The sequence below is a fragment of the Neolamprologus multifasciatus genome, chromosome 16, assembly GCF_963576455.1.
Source record: "Neolamprologus multifasciatus chromosome 16, fNeoMul1.2, whole genome shotgun sequence".
Taxonomy (NCBI): domain Eukaryota; kingdom Metazoa; phylum Chordata; class Actinopteri; order Cichliformes; family Cichlidae; genus Neolamprologus; species Neolamprologus multifasciatus.
The window spans coordinates 14061286-14082900 of record NC_140454.1 but is presented as its reverse complement, the minus strand read 5'-3'; the positions used below and the strand labels follow the sequence as shown (position 1 = coordinate 14082900).

At 39.2% G+C, this 21615-nt stretch overlaps 2 protein-coding genes across 6 annotated transcripts in view; one reads left to right on the top strand and one right to left on the bottom strand.

Annotated features, from left to right (window-relative positions):
- rnaseh2b (ribonuclease H2, subunit B) overlaps positions 1-9482 on the top strand; it is an 81236-nt gene extending 71754 nt beyond the window's left edge. The window contains exon 12 of the mRNA XM_085136496.1: positions 9461-9482. The gene's annotated coding sequence lies outside the window, so the exon portion shown is untranslated. The remainder of the gene's footprint in view (positions 1-9460) is intronic.
- il1rapl1a (interleukin 1 receptor accessory protein-like 1a) overlaps positions 1-21615 on the bottom strand; it is a 170288-nt gene that overhangs the window by 23157 nt on the left and 125516 nt on the right. The window lies entirely within an intron of this gene.

Below are 21615 nucleotides of genomic sequence, written 5' to 3'. Positions count from 1 at the left end.
TAAGAGCATCACTGGTTTAATTGCTTTACATTAGATACCTGTCACCAACCACCACCATCCATGTCTCCCGAATAATAAGCATTCTAGCTTTTGGTGAAAACTCAAAAATTCAAATCTCTTTTTAATTTATTGAAGTTCACAAATAAGTGTGCCATTACAAGACTTGGCGAGATTAGGCGTGAAAAATATCCCCCGCTGAGTGGATGCGCGTCTTGTACAGCACAAGAGCATGATTAAGTGTTTGCCTGAGTGTGCGTTTCTATGTGCATGTCTTTGTGTGTTGTTACTGCCTTCACACATGCGTGGGTGTGGAACAAATCCATGTAATCTGAGTGATTGACATCCTCCTCTCGGCTGAGAGTTGGTCACGGCGCTTGATGGAAATTAGACTTAAGAACCACCCCTTTTTTTCACTTCTGCCCAATGTCTCTAAGAGTCTTCCACACAGACTATATCTTTGGTCCTCCTATAGCAACAAATAAATATTTGGTGGGGAACAGTATAATATAAAAATACATTTTGACCCTATTATTACTATAGCTGGGTATATACATGAGGCGATGGGATGTAGTTATACAAATTGGACCCAGTGCCTTTATTAATCTAGCCTTCAGAACATGCCTTACTCAGAGATGGCTTCTTTTATTTGTCTGTCTGAAAAACTTAAAATATGATGTTTTAAGAGGTTCTAGAATGTAACCACACCAGCAAACGGCTTAAATAGAGAAACAGTTGTACAAAACTTTTTAAGTTTGCATACACAATGTCTACTTTTCATTACTTTGGGTGTTGGTAATTCTTGTAGTCATGTCATCAGTAAAATTGGTACTGGAAGTTACCACTAAAATAACAAACCAGTTGCTTCTTTTAACTTTGGGTTTCATTCAAATCTTTTATCAAGACAATGGCTGCATTTATCAAACAGAGTCAATACAGGAAGTTCCGAACTCATACTGATATATCGACTCATATTTTTTTCTTTCAAATACAGAAAACATAAACAAATTTGCCTAACATTTGGTATGTTTAGTTATTTAGGAAAAATAATCTTTAGATGTGGCTTGACTCTTTCACACTCTGACTCTGGTCTGTTTAGCTGGTTGTTGTATTTGTTGTGTTTCAAACATGTGTTGCAGACAGGGAAATTGCAGAGCGCTCTCTGGTGGACAAACTATGCAACATGAACACACATGACACGGCTGAAGAGTGTTTCTACCAACTGATCTTTACTTTATAAATGTTGAATTATTGGGTGTTGTCAATGCTGATACTGATATATTGGCAAATAGCTAATAATGGCCAGTATATATGCTATACATATATACTGCAATTAAACAGTTTGGGTTCAGATTACAAACTATTCTTCTGGAGAAATTAAATCAATTTTCAATTTATTTCAATGTTTAATTTCATATGGTAGCTGGCACAGGCTCCAGTTCCTCTGCGACCCTGAACTGTATAAGCGAAAGTGGATGGATGGATGCATAGTGCCAATTTGTGACAACATCAGTGTTATCACAAGGTAAAGACCCTACAATATCAAAACCCCAACAATCACGTGACCCCCTACGAGCAAGCACTTGGCAACAGGGAGAAAGAAAAACTCCCATTTAACAGGAAGAAAACAGAATCGGGGTCATTGAGGGGCCGCCATCTGCCGTGACTGGTTTGGGGTGAGGGGAGGGTGAATTAATAGCAGCTTTAATTTTTCGTTTTCTGTTTTCTGTGGTTTAAATATCTACTTTATGGGCACATTGTGACAAAACCTCTGTAAAGTAACAAGCTGTTCAGTTTTTACCAGCCACTAGAATTTATAATGCCCATTATACTACATTACATTTATTTGGGAAACACTTATGTCTACAGCAACTTGAATGAATGAGCTTTTTGAATGCTTTTAGAGCACACTAAATATATTCATGCCAAATAAGGATAGGTACACATTTTACTTTTCAAAGGGATCACAAAAGAAGCTCTTTATTAGACAATATAGTGGAATGAAACATAGCAGCCAAAAAACAAGCCAACCCTCATGCTGGGCAGGCCTTTACTGTGAAATGCAGTAAATGATTGAGTGAAACCAGAAATGGTAATCAAATTTTTAAAGACTATAAAATAATGTGTGCTGCACAGGGTCATAAATTTGATTTGCATCAACTCTTGGTGCATGTTTAGCTGATTTCACAGTATTTGGGATAATTAGGCCTCACAGAGCTGGCACTCAGATTCACACAGAGGAATACTTTCCAAGCCAGAGGAGAGGAAAACAAGCCTTGCACAGAAAACACTCTGCAGATGCTGTCCAAACTCAGCACAGATGCACAGAGCACACAGCGAGATTGACAGATACGCCGACAGAGGGGCAGATGAATGAACAGACAGACAGACAGAACCCCCCCCCCCCCCCCCAACAATAACACTATGCATATACGAACATGATTAGAAACTAACAGACACACACATACACATCGTGTCAGTTCTTTCTTTTCCGTCTCAACTCATTCTCCTTGAATACACTTGTCGTTCTCGTGCCACTGCTTAGAGCGGAGTTGTGTGCTGTTACTGCGTGTGACAGCCACCATCATGTTTTATTTGTAGGATAAGAAACAATCCGGAGAGCCTTTTGAAAAAGTCATATTCAGAGTGGGTTTGATGTTTCATAACACACTCTAGTCCTCAGCACAATTGTTCTCTCGGTACTTCGTTTTCAAGGTAAGGCACTGTCTTGCACTGTCATGGCTGGGCCAGCATTTTGAGTTCATTATATATTGTGTATTTCTGTTTTTAGTATGGGGATATGTTAAGTTCTTGTTTTTGCATTAGTTAGAACTTGAGTCTTTGTGTTTTGTCATTTATTGTTTGGGTTAAGCTCATCCACCTCTCTTAAACCACTAAGTTGTTCAGCCCTAGTTCTGTTTATTGGATCTCCTCATTTCCCCTTCCCCTGGATCTTAGTCTCATTTGCCCTTTGTGTTCCACGTCTCATGTTGTCAAGCCCATGTTGTTTGGTCTGTCTCATCATGTTTCCTGTTTTATTTTGAAAGAGTCCTCTGTTTTTTGTTCATTGCATTTAGTTTCACTTCCCCTGTCCTGTCATTAGGTTATGTGTGTCAGCTGTGTCCTCATGTGTCTCCACTTCCTCTGATCACCTCATGTGTGTATTTAGTCCTCAGTCTTGCCGTGTTCAGTGTCGCGTCGTCTGTGTTATCTCCCCTACCCCTTGTCACAGTTTCCCAGCCATAGTTTGTATGTTGTTTAGTCATAGTCTAAATCTCAGTAGAGTCATAGTTTCCCAGTCTATGTTCAGGTTTTCCCTCAGTTACTTTGTTGTTTTTCCGTGAGGTTCGGCCCTAAATAAAGGCTCACTTTTTGTTAAGTCCAGTTTTGTGTCCTCGCCTCTGTCTGCTCTTGGGTCCTCTACTCACTCCACACAGTCTGCCCCGGCAGTCCGTGACATGCACATCACATGTGAGTGTTTTTTCTCACCCTGAAGATGCACTTTGCCCATTTTTTGGAAGGGGTGGCCCTAAAATAATAAATAGACTATTTGAAGTGTAGAGAAAACACGGAATTGACAATGAAAAATTTGTGTTACTGTGATAAAATCATACACATCAAACATAAACAGCAGAATAAAAATGTATTAATCTGACAGTCAGTCTTCTTGTTTCTGGCCATCTTAGCGTCCTCATTCAGAAAAGGGAATCAGCCACATGTATAATTTTCTTTCATACATCTTGTTCACTGGAAGGAGGACTTTTAATTACAATGTTATACAAGAACTGCTATAAAGCTCAGCTGCTCCGTTATTCACAAGAGGTCCACAGCGGGTAGCTCCACATATTTGATTTGGCAGCTTTTTACACCAGATGCCCTTCCTGAAGCAACCCCAAAGGGGCACACTGTCCATACCAGGTTCCCAACAAATATTATTCACTTAAAAACAGAAGAGCACTCTCAAACACACCTGCATATTCTCTCACATAAAAAAATAAAGGGCCCTAGGCATAGTATTGTGCACTAAAGATTTCAATTTTACACTTGTGCTTGTGTAATTTGTTTTTTTGGGTAGCCATCACTGGCATTCATGTTGGTTGTGATGTCACAAGCACTGGCCCATATGTGCATGGGGAGCAGATGAACGTGAAAACAGCTTTCTACAAACTCAACATGTCGATCAATCTGTACAGTGAAAGTCAAGCATCCAAAAGAAGAAGCCGCATCAACACTTTGGCAATATTTGCTGCAATATTCGAACCCACCCGACCTAAATACAGCCTTAATAAGCTGCGCACCTTTCAGGGGTTACATATCGTCAGACCCCCAATGAAGACTTAGAGCGCATACACACTAGTCTGTTTTCCCTCAAAGAATAAACTTGAACTATATCATTTTACCTGAAATAAGAGGGCCTCTACAACCTGTTTTTTTTTAAAGATTTCACCTGCTGCACTGAAAAGCACCTTTCACATAAGCCCTCTGAGCCATGCAGTGTTTCCCTTCTTTTCTTTTTGCTGTACAATATCATTGTTGCAATATATTTTTCTCCTGAGATATTAATAGTATCGTTCTGCTCCCCACTGTTATATAGGTCCTTGTAATCCATCCGAATGGACAAACCACCCAAAGCTGAGTTATTGTACAAGGTTTTTATGGCAAACAGCAATATCCCACAGCCTAGTTTTAGACACAGGCTTAAATTTCGGAGTCTGGGTATTTTAAGCTTTCAATAAAATGGCCAAGAAGAAAGTGTTAGTGTGTGCATATGCATATATGAGGGGGAGGGAGGGAAGAGGGGAGAGAGCGAGAGAGGGAGCGGGAGAAAGAGAGAGGGAGAGAAATAAGGGTTTGTGAAGATTTCCTGTGGATAACTCTGCAGGGGAATCTGATACAAGTCCTGTCAGTCATGATTCTTCCCCCACAAGGTGTGAAACAAGCATGAAAAAGTGCACACAGTACTGTGTAATCCTTTTTTGCACAGAGAGAGGATAAGAGAGTGAACAAGTTGGAAAACAACAAAACTACAATACATGTCAAACCTTCTTTGGCTGGTGCATTGTGATGTGTATTGTGTGTGTGTGCACGTGTTGCACATGTAATAACGTCCCTTTGAGTAGTTAAAAATGGATAGGCCATACATTTTCTGAGCGCGCCTACTCTGTAAACTATATCCAGCCTCATATTCACCCCACACTCACATTGTAGAACGCCTTAAACACGTGCCTTTTTCAAGGCTAGGATGGGAGACAAAGGAAGAGTAAGGGGAGCCGGAAAGTATCTGTAACGGCGGCATTGATAAAAGAAGGTGAATGACAGTTATTCAGCATTCCCGGGTGACTCCTTGAAATTCTCATTCCAGTCCCCTTTGCTAAAAATACCTGATCCCGCTTCTTGTCCGTGCTCATCTCTCGATGCAGGAGGTGAAATCTCTAGAGAACCGTAAGCAGGCAAGTGTGTTTACTGTTTCAGGAGTGGGGAGTTGGAGCAGGAAAGTCCAAATCTGTCTGTCAACATTTCTATTCTTTAGCTGCCTGCAGGTTACCATGACTACACCTACCGTGCGAGGTAGCAGCAGCTCAGCAGGCTCTGTCAGGACAGAGAATACAGTAAAGATACGTACTGTAATGACATCAGGATCCTGGTGGATATATTGACAGTGAGCAGCAATCAAAGCTGGCTCTGCTTGGAGGAGGGTCAAAACAAAATTCTGACTCCTGACAAACTGAAAAGTCCTCCGCTTGTTTGTGCAGCTTTTCGAACATCTTGGAATCTGTGTAAAAAGCTCCACTGTATGTAAAGATGTGGCTTTTTGTTCGTAGCACGCTGGTGAGCTGATGTGGAACGATGACGTTGGCTGAACTGATTACTTTTGCTCTGCATTGCGGAAGTCGGTGTGAGGCGGGGGATATCAAGGGGTGAGAAGTACAGTAAAAAGATGGATTGGAGGATTTGGGGCAGAATAAGTGGAGGAATGAGTAAGGGCAATGAGAACATAAAAGAGTTAGGGCCCACCCCCTCCGCCACCTCAGCTTCTCTGCAGCTTTAATATCGTGCCCTCTCCAGAGACAAGCCCTTAATTACCATTACAAGCCTGAGAGCTTTTAACAGAGGAGAATCCTGCGTCTTTCCCTCTCTGTTGCTCCTTCTCCTCGTTTGTTCTGTGGCCCCCCGACGATCCATCAGGGAAATGTAAGCCTTTAATTACCGGTAAAAATTACGGCCTTTGTGAACAGGTAGTTGGTGCCCTCGCTTTCATCTCCCCTTTCGTCTGCTAAGCGTCCCTTTTTGATGACATAATAGGTGCTCTGTCCGAGGAAGGGAAACACAGAGGCCCATTATACCACAAGAGGCACTGTGGGGGATTATATGATTATATTATATGATGTGATAGCGAACTTAATAAATGCTCTTTTATCTTTCTCCAAATTCACACTGAATGGGGGATCAGTGTGGCAACAAGTGCTCATGCCCCAACTTTTTCTCAAAAATCAGCTTTTTCAACATTCTGATCATCCAGTATGAAACTGTCCACCGTGGGAACAGAAATAAAATTTCACAAAACACGCCGACTCACCCACATTTCGAACCTTTGGTCTTCTAACCTTTCTGCACACTCGATTTTGAATTGCTTTCTCACAAAGTGCCTTTATTACCCATGTCTTATTATTTCTTATGGCCCCACATCTCCCCTTTCCATTTTGCGCCAGTTTTTGGAATCACTTTTCCTACTAATCTGAGTTCATGTAAAATCTCCTTTTATAGTCTAAAAGAGACCAAAATAAATGCAATTTTCATTCAGTGTCAGTGGGTGTCATAAACTGCCTTCTAGGAACCTCGAGAAAGCTTTTTTTCCCACTTTGCCGTTTATTTTGAAAAATAAAATTGAAGGTGTTGGGACGACAATAATGTAAAGAAACAAAAGGAAGAAAGGGGCAGGGAGGAAAATGATAGGAGAACTTTGCAGCTAATGGACAAGCACAGAGATACAAAGTCAAATATAGAGGGATCTGTAATTGGCTCCTATCCAGGGAACTGGAGGCCAATTAAATGGTGTGATTTGAACACTTGACGAAGAACATCACTTTAACGAACAGCCCAAGAGGGGCCTGGCTGCAGGCACTGACCCACTGACCGGAATACCAACCGGTCTGAGTAACTCAATTAAAACCGGAGCTCAGTATCCAAGGTTAGGTCACACCAGCACAGACCATCACTGTTAACCAACCGTATCCCAAGTGACTTTATCAAATCCTATTCAAACATTTGTGTCATCCAACTTATGTCAACAGAAAAGCCCTCTATTCCCTTACTGACATCCATATATCCAGCCTAAAATACAAAGCACTGCCTCAAGAAGGTTTAGAATGTATAAAAATGTATTTTAAACAGACTAAAGAAAGTTTAATTTTTATATGATCACATTTTTTTAAAATATGTTTTAAGTTAAAGGCTGTCTGGGCTTTGAGAAAGCTCAATAAGAATCATCAAGGCGTGAGAAATGATTGCAAAATATGATTATTCTACTCTCATACAAACCAGCTATAAGAGCTCTGTTTGGAAGCTGTAAGAAATAATCTGTAACACAGTAGGTGTCATACAGTAGTTTAAAGTTCATACAAGTGTGTGTGTGTGTGGAGGGGGCGGGGGATAAAAGTCTGTGTGCGTGGGAAGGGTAGTAAACCTGCAGAGGTATTAATGAGACAGGAAAGGCACGTGTTAATGAGTTAAAACAAGAAAAAACAAAATATGGATGAACTGCAGAAAAAAGAACAATTCTGCAACAGTGTAAAGTTTTATTTTAACAGAAATTATCAAACAAATTGAGGCCTAAATTTAAATTTAAGGTTTGCTGTGCTGATTCCTGATTGCTTTTAGGGATTTTGAAGAGACAAGTGGAACACCAAAGTCGGGGAATAGATGCAATGTTAAGTGCCTCTTCACCAAAGTCCACAGTAATGCAGCAGTGGATTTTTCAGTGGGTAGCAGGACATATACAGAAAAGGTCACTGAGTTAGAAACAACTCTATTAGGACTCTCAGGCTATTCAGCAAACCAAGAAAGTACACCATTATAGCATATTTTCAAGACGCACACATCCTAAAACAAAAGCAGGGTAGAGAAGAAAGTGACTGTAATTGTTCAGAGTCCATAAAAGTAAGACAAATTATTTTTAGCAGTTGCAGATATGCAACTTTGTGCTGACCCCATGGTAAGGAGAGTTCACTCTTTTCTGCAGATGCAACCATATGACCAGGTGCGAATGATTTTCAGTATAGCGTTGTGAACTCAAACAAAAGCATGCAGATTATACACCTGCAAAAAGAAATATAACACATTTCCAAAAACCTGAAACAGGCCATAAACATAAAAGTACTTTCACTGATCCACTCTGAAAATACACACTTTTTTTTGGTCACTTTTTATTCACACAAATGTTATGAAATCAACATTCATAGCAAGAATAACAGATGAAAGACCCGGAGGTATTTATGCATTCTCCAAATTTCCATTTTAAATTTTTGTTTTAATTATAGCTGAACACAGTAAAACAGAATAATGTAATGATCCCCAAGAACATCTGCTGCTATATCAGATAAGCTGGAGCTAGTTAGGAAATCAAAGCTTTGTAATGTTGCTATAGAGAAAAAAGGGTTTGTTGCCTTGACACAAAAAGAGGTTAATACTATCTCTTTTATTTCATTTCTAGAGATCCCACATGTCCACTTCATGAAGAGATAAATGTCATTCTTTTGTAGTCTTTCTCTGAGTTTTCTTCTAAAGCTTTCACACATCTTCTCAGCATCACCAAAATCCCATTTTTCCTTTACCTTCCCTCTTTTTATGCTCCCGTCAAAGCACATCCACACACTTCCACACCTCTGCCTCTTATCACACCTCTAGCACTCCATACTCTTTCTCACTCTCTCATTTTGTAGCCTAACCCAGAAATCTCAACGAATCACTTGGGTCAAAACCACCTCACAGACTTCACTACCCCTCCTCACTTTCTTTGTTTTTTCCCCACCTCACACTTCTCTCGATTGTCCACTCTTTTTCTGTTTTTCAATTTATGACTCATCATCCAGTTCTTCACACCAACCCTCCCCTGCCTCGCCAAGACCATGTCCGGTAAATTTTGGGCTTTTGAGTAGGAGCGCAGATTGAGCTTCGGCCGCAGGAGGCCTATGTGTTGAGAAATCTAAATCAAGGCTGACAAATGACTTGTGCCATGTGGGCTGGAGACACTGGGACAGGGACACTGGGGAAAACAGAAATGTTTACACACTAACACAGGTTGATGGTGTCCCATGGTACTTGGCAAGCACTGGGATAATTTCACTCTTGCAAAATACATGAGGGATCTGTGCTGAGCTGCTTCTTAGGATGACTTTCAGCCAATCAGAATTGCAATGAGGGAGCGCGCTAGGACGTTAATTACTGCAATGATTTCCTGTGAGAGGCAGGATGGGTTTGATTTGTGTGTGTATTTGCATGTGCGTGTGTGTGTCTACCTACAAGAATACACATGCTCCATCACGCGATGGGGTGAGAACAGCATCAATCAGTGCCTCCTTTTCTCTAAAAGAGATTAAATGACTTGCACTGCATAAATCCTTGTCTTGATGGCTCATCAGTCATTCTTCTTCAGTTTCTGTCAATTTGACCACAACCTTGTAAAAATGTCACTAGTTCACTGTCAGAAATCTAACAGATTATTCTCTCGACGATCCAAACTATAAGTCCTTGCCAGGACTTTGTTTGGAAGGCATCTAAACACATTGCATGATATCCTATTTTCACTTTTTAGGTCCTTGGGGATCAATACTTTTGAAGAATGCAACTGGGATCTGGTTTCTATAGTAACTGCAAAGTGCACTTTGCTTATCCACAATCTGGGGGAAAAAAAGTCTTTCAATTATCACCAAAAAATGAACATTGTTTGCTTGCATGAGTGCTCATCCGCATGCAAATAAATGCGTGTAAATTAGGTCAACTGGTTAAGCAAACTAAACAGCATATTGCATGTGTTCATGCTCTGCATGTGCTTGGAACAACTGTTTATTTCATAAAGATACAAATTTACAATGCATAAAATAGACAACGCAGATTAACATCGTGTCCTATATTTCTAAAATCTGGCTTAAAGTAGGGCTGTTAATCAGAAATTACCCACGTTCCGGTTATATTTTGATTAAATACATTACACCACAGTTAGCAAATGCAATTCATGCTCACATCAACAAAATCTTTATTTAAAAAGCACCTTTCTTTCTATTAATCTAACAGTGATACTCATCTGTTTCCTGACTATGTGAATATGATGTTTTAACTCTAAGACAGTCATGTTATATGATCTAAATATTTGCTAACTACATATGCATTTTAATTGTCATGAAGATGCTCAGCAGAAAGGTCAAGCAGCCGACCTAACAATAATGAGAATGCAGTGCCACAGCCCAATGAAATACACTAAATATAATATAGTTAAGCTTTTTAATTGTTTTTATGTGCAATGATTCTAGTTAACGGATTGGAGTCGTTAAAGCTGGGAAGCTGTCATCATTTTTACTGTATGCTGTCAAACAAAAAAGTCATTTGTTTTGTATTCAACACCCAAATAAATGCTTTTCCAAAGAAAAATTCAACACATAGTTTGTATATCACAAAGTTTTTGCTATGAACCAGCATCCATTTTTCTCCAAACAGGCAGCCAGTCATAAACAAACACATGATCAAAAAAATGTAGATTTGTTTTTGCCAAACAGCAAAGCGAGCAAACAGATTTGTTTTTGTTCTGGGATCATGTGGCAACAAATCAACTGTTACTTACTGCGTGTGTGTAATTTGCAGCTCAGGTGCTTTTGATACCTTTGTTCTGATATTGGTGGCTAATGCTAACCATTTATTTGACAAATTAACTTTACACGCAACTATTTTAAACAGCATATATGATTAAAACATCCAAAACATTGTTCATTTACTGGATATTTTATAAGCTTTTCCCCAAATATATTTGTTTTTTTTTAAATACCTTTGTTTTTTTTTTTATAGTGAATAGAGCATTTTAAATGAGGCCGTGAGCTTTACTGTTAATAAAAACTCATGGCTTGGTTTATTCAGAAAAGGTCCAGAGTGATTGGAAATCTGCAATCTGTTTACCAGTATTCAAACAATATCATGTTGTTTTTTCAACATTAACCCAAATGTCATAACCTGTCGTCTCTGAATGCTGCTAAACCAAATAATGTCACAACTTGGAAAACTATTTAGTAATAAGGTAAATACACTTACAATACAAGTGTATGTAATATAATTTATATAATATGAAGTAATTAATAGTGGTAAAGTAAGCTAGAATAGAACTGAATAATATTTTTTTTTATCAGGTAGGGAAATATTGTTAAGAGGTAGACATATACTTCAACCTTTTTATTGAGATGGAATTTTGTATTTCATATTTTTAAAAAATAATAATATAGAGCCGAGCAAGAATAATTAAGCACATTATTAATTAACTTTTTTGTGTAACACTATTTATAATGTAGAAATCTGAATAATAGTTTTAGAGAATTTGCACTTCAAATTGCTAAAGGAAGTTTTTTTTTTTTTTTTTTTTTTAAAGTTATTTAACTTTAATTACCTACATTTAGAAAGTAAGTACTTGCTGATTTATAAGGCAAAGTTTCTTAGATTCCAAATGAGTCACCCCAGAAGTGTAGCAACAACCACTGCAATGCAGATCCGCGTGATGGATGACCTGTTGTACCTTCGTTATTCATGAGTGCACACAATTTTGTTTGTAGTACTGTGGGGGAATAAAGTAAAAGAAAATGTAAGAGGAATTAAGGCGGAGCTGGGAATGGGACATCGAAAGTCAAAAGGATGTTTAAAAAGAAAGCACAGGACGTAAAGTTTGTGTATGATGCTGGTCTGCAAAATGCATGGTCGACCGGGCTATTCACATGAAATAATATGAATAATACATAAGACACTGGGAACAGGTTAATTTCTGGATGCTACTTTTAGTAGACACTCTAGTCTGCAGTGTCGTTCCAGTGAAACAGTGCTTTACAGAAAATATGGTTAATGTGTCTTTTCTTCTCCTGTTAATATAAAGACTGACTGCTGAAGTCCACTGATTAAAGATCTATACATCTTTAATTAATTGTAATCCTTAATGTGGATGTATATGAATCCTTATATTCAGTCCAAATCAGGAGGTGAGTCCTAAAAGATGGCTTGCACCATAGTTAGATCAAATGTTTGTAACCACTTCTGGCTTGAGTCAAATGCATGAGCTCTTATCACTCTATCAAACAATGTCATTACCCCAGTTAGGAAAATGTTAGAAATCTGTGGGTGCTGCACATTCATGAAGGCCTAGAACATGCACAAGGAAACAAAAACAAACAAAAGAAGAAGAAAAGACAATGAAATGCTGCGGCATGTTTCCTATTTTTAGAAAAAGTTAGAACTGAGGCTAAACAATTCTAATGTTGTGTAGGTTTGATGCCATATCTGTCGCTTTCACAATTCATTACGTTTTTTGTTTTATTATCATAACTGACTGCAGCGATGGTCAAAATGATTAAACTCTCGATGGAAAAAACAACAACAACAACAAAAAAACCCAAAACAATTTGCCCTTAATAGTTTTGAGTGGGCCAGTCGTTCAATGTTGTCATTATTTCCAACAAACCATCTGCTGCTTGCTCACACCCACAGCAAATGTAAATCTGAGTGAAAGATTCAAGACGGAGGCCCACTAAAAAGCTGCTCGGTAAACTTCGTAATTATTAGAAGATGCTGCACTTTCAAATCCTCCATCACGCAAATGACAACTGGAGGCGTTTTAGCGTTTGAAACTTCAGACAATATCATAGATCAAAGAGTCTACCATCATTGAAAATAGAAACAGGTGAAAAGTACCATGAAGCAGGATCTTCACTCGATTTAAAAAAAAAAAAAAAAAAAGAAATGGTTAGAGGCACTTCTTGTGTGCAATAAGGAGAGCATAAAACCTCTGCTTATGTGTTTGTGTTTTTGTGATTTGCGCTCCGGGCAGTGCAGGGCCATCTGCATTGAAATGCCAGTGGCTTTAAAAAGAAAGAAAATCAATAAAATTACATAAAGTTCAGTGGAACTTTAATATCAGCCGCCCAGTGTAGCTGTGGTGCAGGGAATGTCACTTACATTTCTTTCAATGCAGAAGATGCAAATCAGTTCCTAGCATGCGGTTTCAAACACAGGCTTGCACAGAGAAGGATCTTATAACGCACGCCACAAAACATGCATGCAGCAAACATGGAAATCCTGACACAAGAAAGAAGCAGCCTTTCACACATATTCAGTCTGTTTTGCTGCTTTCCTGTCCACCAGTCCTATGTTTCCTTCCTCTTTCCCATCCTATGAACTGCAGGGATTTACTTGGTATGGAATCTTGCCGCAGTGCTCTCTCAGAATGCTAATATGCTCAGCTGATGTGGGTCAGGACTTAATCCTGTAGAAGTGATTATCACTGCACGACTGGAACTTCTCTATCATTACCAACTTGGTACTTTTCAGTCATGTCATTATCATTCCCAGAAAGACAAACACATCACTTTGGCAAAACTGGAACAATTAAAGGGAAAATTATATGTTGTAGAACTGCACCCAGCAAGATTACTTTTTAAATCTGTGTGTATTCATTATCATAGTGTATGTAAAACAACTTTTGTGTCCCAGTTTAAGAATCATTTTAAGCTTTCTTTTAATACTGTATCTGATTAGTCCGGGACAAGACCACTTATTTATGTGAATATTTTTTAAAGAGAAAAACAAAGCCAGCTACAGTCCCAGGTGGATTCCTTCTTCTGCAAAAAGTAACGCCCAGAAAGCAGAAGCCAAGATGCAATATGAGAGGAACTGGCCCTCACCTGCATCAGGATGACGTAAGGGGGAACTGAGACCCTACCATCCTAGTTTATTTATAACGCACTTTTAAAAACAACAACAGGGCTGACCAAAGTGCTGTACAATAACACTGAATATGAAAGACACACACAGGCCAGAAGGCAAATGACATAAAAACACAAAAGTAAAAAGTAATTTGGGATCACAGACAACATCTTGTCATGAAATGTCTAATCTTGCCTTCCTCTTCTTGAGCGTAACCAGTGGTTTGCACCATGTTGTAAACACTGTGTTTTAATCCATGAAGCTATGTCTTGACTTTTAGACTTTGACAGTGATGCAGCAGCCTCCTCGACAGTGTTCCTAACTTGAATGGATTTTTCTTAACCAAGGAAGGAATTCTGTAATATACAGTTCAGCTTTCTTCTTTGCTTGTTCAGATATCTTTGGTGTTACTGAGCTGGTGAGTGCATTAAAAAATGTAGTGGATTGTAGATTTGGTCACTGCTACAATTTCTGCAGTTTCTTTGATTGGTTTATTTCTATTTTATTGATGTATTTTTTGCCTAATGATGGCACTCTTCATTTGCACTGACATCTCTTTGGACCTTATATTGAGAGCTCCAAATGGAAGTTTAGTACTTGGAAGCAGCTCCACATCTTTCAATATGCTTAATTTGTCATGGACTAATGAGGGAACAGGAACTACTTCTCAGTCAACTTCCAATTACTTCTCCGTCTCTGAAAATGGGGGGCTGGGTATGAAAAATGTCTTTAATTCCTCAACAGTTAATCCGGTACTTCTGTTAAATCCCTTGAATTAAAGCTCAAAGTCTGTACCTCAATCACACATTTACTGTTTGATTTAAGATCCACTGTGGTGGTGGTGTACAGAGGTAAAATCACAAATTTTGTAAATTCTGTCACTGTCCAAAAATCTACCTGGTAGGGTTGGAAATATATTATGGTTTTACCTATACATTGAGAGCCTGAATTGTTCACTAGGGACAAACCATCAGGTAAAAACATATGTGGGATGAACTTCAGAAAAGACCCCACACACATAGAAAAGGGTGAATGTAAATCTACAATACAATTCTGCAATCATGCACGGCAGTTTTGCTCAATTACATGCTTGTGTGTATGTATTTTGTTTGTTCACCAGTGCGTGTGCATGCTGCTCATTCACACAGGTGAAAAGCCAAGCTACCTGCAGAGCATGGGGAATTTAAGTAATGGAAAAGTTATATGTTTCCCAAACAGAGTTAAAGCCAAAAGGGAATACTGTTGTTCTGCTGGAAATAACATTAGTGCATGCTTGAGCAACCACATTCACAAAGAAACAGGGAGCCTGATTGAGGTAAAGACACCATTTGATAGCACTGTGTGGATGCAGTGCTCATATATATTGAAATTGAGCTTTTTCGCTGCTATTTCTAACCAGCTACTGAATATTAACTATAATCGCAAAAAGATGTGTGCAAAAAGTCAAAAACCTATGCTTCTTACCAAAGTACTTTTAATATTATTTACTCAGTCCTTGAGAATATTTTATGAAAGAGGGGAGAAAAACAAAGGATAACTAACTATGAATTACAAATAATGAGCATTTCCAAACATTTGTTTCAGATTACAGTCGATTCTATTGATTTGATTGATTACAGTGTGGGGGAAAAATTTATTCACAAATTTCCTTTAAGAACAGGGCTCACAAAAGAAAAAGATAAACTAAAGAGTGATGGCACCAGAGATAGAAAACAGATACAGGAGTTCAAAACCAATGAGGGGTAAAGAAAGTGATGAGGAGGAACACCGCAAAACAGTGAAAGTGACAGATTACTTGGGAAACATGGCCTGATCAGGTGGGCCTGTTCTACTAAAGGGAACAAGAGATGAGGCCAGAGAAGTCCTTGTACGCTTGGCTACACTTGCACGTACGTAAAGGTGACTAATTTTCTCATTTTACAGTTGAGGACAAAATGTTGTAATGGCCTATTTTGGCTGAATCAGTGATGGAATCCACTTTAGCTACACATTACGTTCCACTCGATCCACATCTGTTCTCAGTCTGCCTTATTCTTAAAGGTCACACAGGAAACTGCCAACACATAAAAGGTCATGTTATCTCTAATAGGGCAGCACATGCGATTAGAAAAGCCACTGAGTGGAGAAGAAATTAAGTAAGAAGAGGTCAAAAAGGTTATTAGCAGGTAGCAAACCAGCAGTGCAAAGTTGTTACCTTTACAATAACTGCCAGCCACACATTATATAGAAAAAAAAGCTGAAACTATGTAATGACACAGTAAATAGGTGCAACAGAAACCACAGTTCAGACAGACAACAAAAATCTAGTAGGACTATAACAAGCTGTTATAGTGTTAAAACAAGCTGTTTCTACAATAAACAATAGGATCTAATGCTGGCAGCATGGGATAGAATAACTCTATAAGAAATTAAAGAACACATGTCTTGACTATTAAAAAAGTTTAAAGTAAAACAAAACAAAACAACTTGACGCTATAATAAAAAATGAAAAATTGCAGGCCAGGAAACTTGTATTATGTTCATTGTCAGGCCTGGTTATTACGCAACTAAGACTAGTACACTGTTGTTTTTGGTGTTTTGTCAGATTTATAACATACTGAATGCTAACTGGAATAATTTTTGCCAAGGTTTCCAACAGATCCTAAAACTGCCCCTGGAAATGAGCATGCAATGTCCCTAGTTTTTCCTCCTGGACACCTGTCTTTATCTTTGTAGGAGTTGCTTTCAGTCAATTGCTAGTCACTGGCCTTGTTCTGTTCAATAAGTTAGCACTAGCTGCTTTACACTTGTTAAAAAAGCGGTTTATAAAATTAAGTCCCATTCATCCTGCGATGTTGTAATTTTCTTTTTCATATGCTTAACACAATAACAAAATTCACAACTTTTCTCATGTGCAGAAGTGCGTTACACTGCAAAACACACATGCAAATGATTGTTTCGTTTTGTTCCATTCGGTTCTTTGGCCTAATAAATCAAGCTAGCTGTCACCGAAGAGGATAACAATGCTAACAACAAAAAAGAGTGTGAGTAAAAAAGTGTGATATCTTTAATGAGGTGCTATATACAGTATGCAACAGTAAACAGGCACCCCCACAAATACATAAAACAGTTGCAGCTGCATGCTAACTGCCTAGTAACGCAAGAAGAATTTTTCCTTTTGTTTCAAAGGGGGCAATTATTACCATAGAGGGTGGTTATTAAGGAAAGTAAAGCTACTACTTAGCATGCCTATTCTTCCATTGTTTAATACTAATAACACTTTTCAGAAGTTGAAGGGAGCAGTTAAGGCAGGAAGAAGAGAATCTGGGAGGAGGAAAGTGCAGAAAAGAAGGCAAGAGCAGGCTAAAATAGTTAAAGGAAATGAGGCTCAGTCTCATCCCATGAATGGATAAATTACAGTTAAAAAAAGATTTGTCAGTTTTTTTTATTTCAAATTTACAAACTTCAATTTCATATTAGACACTTCCCTGAACAGTAGCAAGAATAGCCTCAGTAAATTTTAGCTGACTGTACTCTGCCCTAATTTTCCCCCACCTCTCCAGACTAGCACCAGCTAGCACCCGTTAATGCCAATTTTACAGAATAAAACAAGCCAATTACAATCAGTCTGACAGTGTTTATGGTAATGGAAAAAAATCGAAGATAATTATCTGACTATGTGTTTATTCATAAAATTATGCAAATCATACACAAACCACTTTTATAACGCATTCATTCTGATGCTCTGTAATATATTTTGAGCTGCATGTGTGACTGTGGAGAGAAAAAGAGAAAGGGACACCCGAAAGACAGAGACAGAGAAAGTCCATTAACACACTTGTAAATGAGTCTCAGCTATTTACCACATGCTGGGCCTCTTGAATTACTGACTGTGTTCAGGATACAGATTGCAGATGGCAATTAAAGATGAACCGTGTGTGCACAGACAGAAAGATGCACACACGCACAAACACAATACGCGCGCACACACGAATGCATGCACTAATGTAAGCCTGCATACGCTCTCCCTAAGGCGGTAGTTCAGTGCAGATCTACTGATCTCCATAGCAACATTCACTTCCGTGGGCGATGGTAACATCATGAAGATTGATTGTCAAGCAAAACTGGAGCTGGTAAAAAGGTGTTAGCTAAATTGCAAAACTGCTCCTGATTGCCGGGTGAAGTTGTGGCCTCCAGCCAGAGGTCTTCTTTAGTTAACAGAGAACAGACATACGTGAAGTGCCTCATATGGTCTCCAAAGAGATCTGCTTATGTAACACAAAAGAAGAAGAAGAAAGAGAGTTACTGTAGCTAGATCTCTCGGGTTGAAACGCTCAGTGTGGTCCTTCTCCTCTGCTTTCTGTTTATACCTCCTCCTCCTCCTCTTTCTCTCCTCTCCCTCCTTATCGTTTTCTGTCCGACCGCCGCTTCTCAAGCCTCCTTTCTTGTCTCTCTTCACACCACCGACTGATCTCCCTCTTTTTCTGCTAACTCTTTTACCCCTCACTCAACACCAAGGCTTGGTGCAGCACGGTGACTAACCCCATTGTCCGAATACAGCCACTCGCCTGCCGGAAACATCAGAGCGCTGAAGTTTAGAAGTTCTGTCTTGCCTTCTTTGTCTTTTTTTCCCTCCCTCTCTCAACACCCTGCCTAGTTTTTTGGCACTTGTTTTTCTTCATTTTTCTGTTACATAACAGAGACAGAAGTGGAGCAAGCTTCAAAGTGAATGGCAAAGCCGCCTTTTCCCCTGCTCGCTTTGCTGTTCATGCATGTCATTCCAGTGCCAGCTCCCTCCCCACTGCCCCCCGCCTATCTCTCCCCATCCTTGTCATTAATTTTTTTCTCCACTACTTCATCCTTGCTCCATCTTTTCTTGTTAGCCTACATCAGTTTCTTTCTGGCTAATTCTTTTTTAGTCACATTTTGTTGATGTAGTCTGTATTTCAAGTTCCTCTCTTACATCGTGCCCCCTGACCTTGCCGTTGGTGCTTTGACCAAATAGAGGAGGCAGTGACTGGAAGAGGATGAAAGGGCAATTTCTGAAAGAAGAGACCCTCTAATAAGGAGACAGGTCTCATTATGTCTGCCTCCTCACCCTGTCTACCCTTGTTGTGTCAAATACAGAGTGATGCCGGGATGAGTGGGGTGCTTCTTTCCTTTGATTACCTGTCACTGAACTTGAGCATCAGCAGCCCGATGAGGTAAAAGCTACCATTATCTAAATAGTCTCTCTTTAAAGACATCTTTGGGCTTAAATGTGGAGAAACTCTTACTCGTGACTGACTTAGCACGAGTGCTTGGGATTGCCTGGATAATGATTGTGCTTTAGTCCTAGCAGGCACACATGCACAAACACAAACACATGACTGACTGCCTGAGTGAATATGCACACTGACAGTTAGCAGAAAGTTGAGCTCACGGCAGTCAGTGAAGGCAATCTGTGGCTCTTGTCAGGGCTAGACCCGGTGGAGGTGGCACGCCGAGTTGAAACTAAAGCTGACTGAAGCGTCAAATCACAATGCCTCACGTCTTCTAAGTAGCGCTTTACAAGACCACAACAGAGGGTCACCTGTCAGCTGACGTGAAAGCACATGGTGAAAGTAACAGAAAATAACACGCTAGTTTGTGTATTCTGCTCCAGAAAGTAACACAGACCAACACACCTAAGCGATCGAGCCAAAACTCTTTTCACAGCCATATTTTGCCTTATTATTAAGGTTCACACAACCATTACTATATCTTATATTTTAAGTAATGCATAACAGATGGACTCTAGTGAGGTCATATTTGTATTTGCTTTTATTTTGTCTTGTAAGCTATATATAACAGTTGGACTTGAAGCCTTGAGGTGAGTGTTTTAACCATCATCATGTTGGTGTTTTGAAACTGATTGTGACAAGCAAGGTAGAGATCTGACTGAGAACCTGAGGGGCAGTGTTCGCTCACACAAAAGTGATTTATGAATCACAAGGTTACCATGCTCTGCTGAGGTCACAGATCAGTGGAGCAGAAGGATCCCTTTCACACAGACAATCACACTTGCCGAGACACATCCATGCACTCTTCATATGCCTATCCCCTATATACAGTCACGCTTTCAGAAAATACATGGAGTTCATAGAATATAGATAAGTCTGCACATTTTGGATGGGTATATATGGTGTTACATAATGAAACACTCCAGTGCAGCCAGCCTAGGTAGGACCTGACCTGAGAAAACTATTGATTAAAAGAGCTGTTTCATGCTCTTCTACCCTCATAGAAAGAGAATACAAAATTAAGGGGACACTGCATTAAATAGGCAGGCGGTCAGATAGCCTCTTCTCACACCAATTCAGCATGCTGAATTAGCTGCTGAGATTGGTACCTCAGCAGCCGAGTATGAATCAAGAGAGTGTCCACACCTTTCTCGCATCTCTTGGCCTCACTTCAGCCGTGGTGAGCAATTTAAAGTCAGCAGCAAACAAACACCTGTGTACGATGCACAGTAGGGTGTTGTGTTGTGCTACGTCTCTGTACAGTTTCGCGTTTGTCTGCTTTCCTCCCTCCCTCTCCCTTTACGGTTAGGCATGAGAGAAGCAGTTAGTTCATTTATCATACTGCAGTCTCCTGCTCTGTGCCCCAGACTTGGTGATTAATGACGACCGTTCACACACTTAAACATTCAGCTTTGTTTCGCTGACACACTACTTACCATACCGGTCACCATGGGTTACTTAACACTGGGTCACTGTGGGGCTACAACCAAATATAATGACATATCTGTGGGGTGACCTTTAAGGGCTCTCAGTGTGTGATTTTTATCTCTGTGCTGTAATATAAATACGTCATTTATCACAAAACATTAACATAACCAAATGGACATCTTTAGAAAGTGCTGCATAGTCCTTTTCTTTACTCAAAAGCTGCACTTAAGAGTTTTGATGGGCTATTTACACGAGCATTTGCTTTTCTGCTGCTACTGTATGTCTACTCACACATCATTTCAGGAGGATTGCAACCCCTTTTTTTCTTCACTGCATTTATTTGATAACTATAGTTACTCTAGATACAATAAATGCAGTTTTTACCAAATGTAATGTTATTTTCTGTAAATAAAATGACATTAGGACGACTTTATTGATCTCTAGGGAAATACAAAAAAAATATTACTTCATCAGGTGAAAAAGTTAAAGTAATCTACCCACAAATGGTACAGGAATTATAATAAAACATACATCATTCTGAAGTGGTTCATTATAAAGACTACTCTTAATGTAAATGTATTTTAATAACAATATTTTACACTTAAAAAATAGAATTAAAGAATTTAATTCAGTTTTTTACTTTAAATTAGTTAAAAGATTTCAATACTTCTTTGCATTATTATAGCGATGCAATTGAAACACATAACAACATGTCGGGTGATCATGAATGCTGGAGCTGAAAATCAGAAAGGTGGCACGAACAGAGGCAAAAGGGAGCGAGGAAACTGTCAAAGATGTATCATTTAAGTCCGGAAATTAAAGTGTGTGTATGTGTGTGTTTGTACGACACGGACAAAAAAAGAAGCAGACAGAGACAGAAAGTAATTTAATGAAGTGAATCTCCCTTGACCTCCAGTAACTCTCCAGAGCAATGTCAACTTCAATTTCACCCTCTCCGAGGAAAAGCGGCATGTTTGTTGCCAAGGCTAGGTGTCGAAGCTTAAGA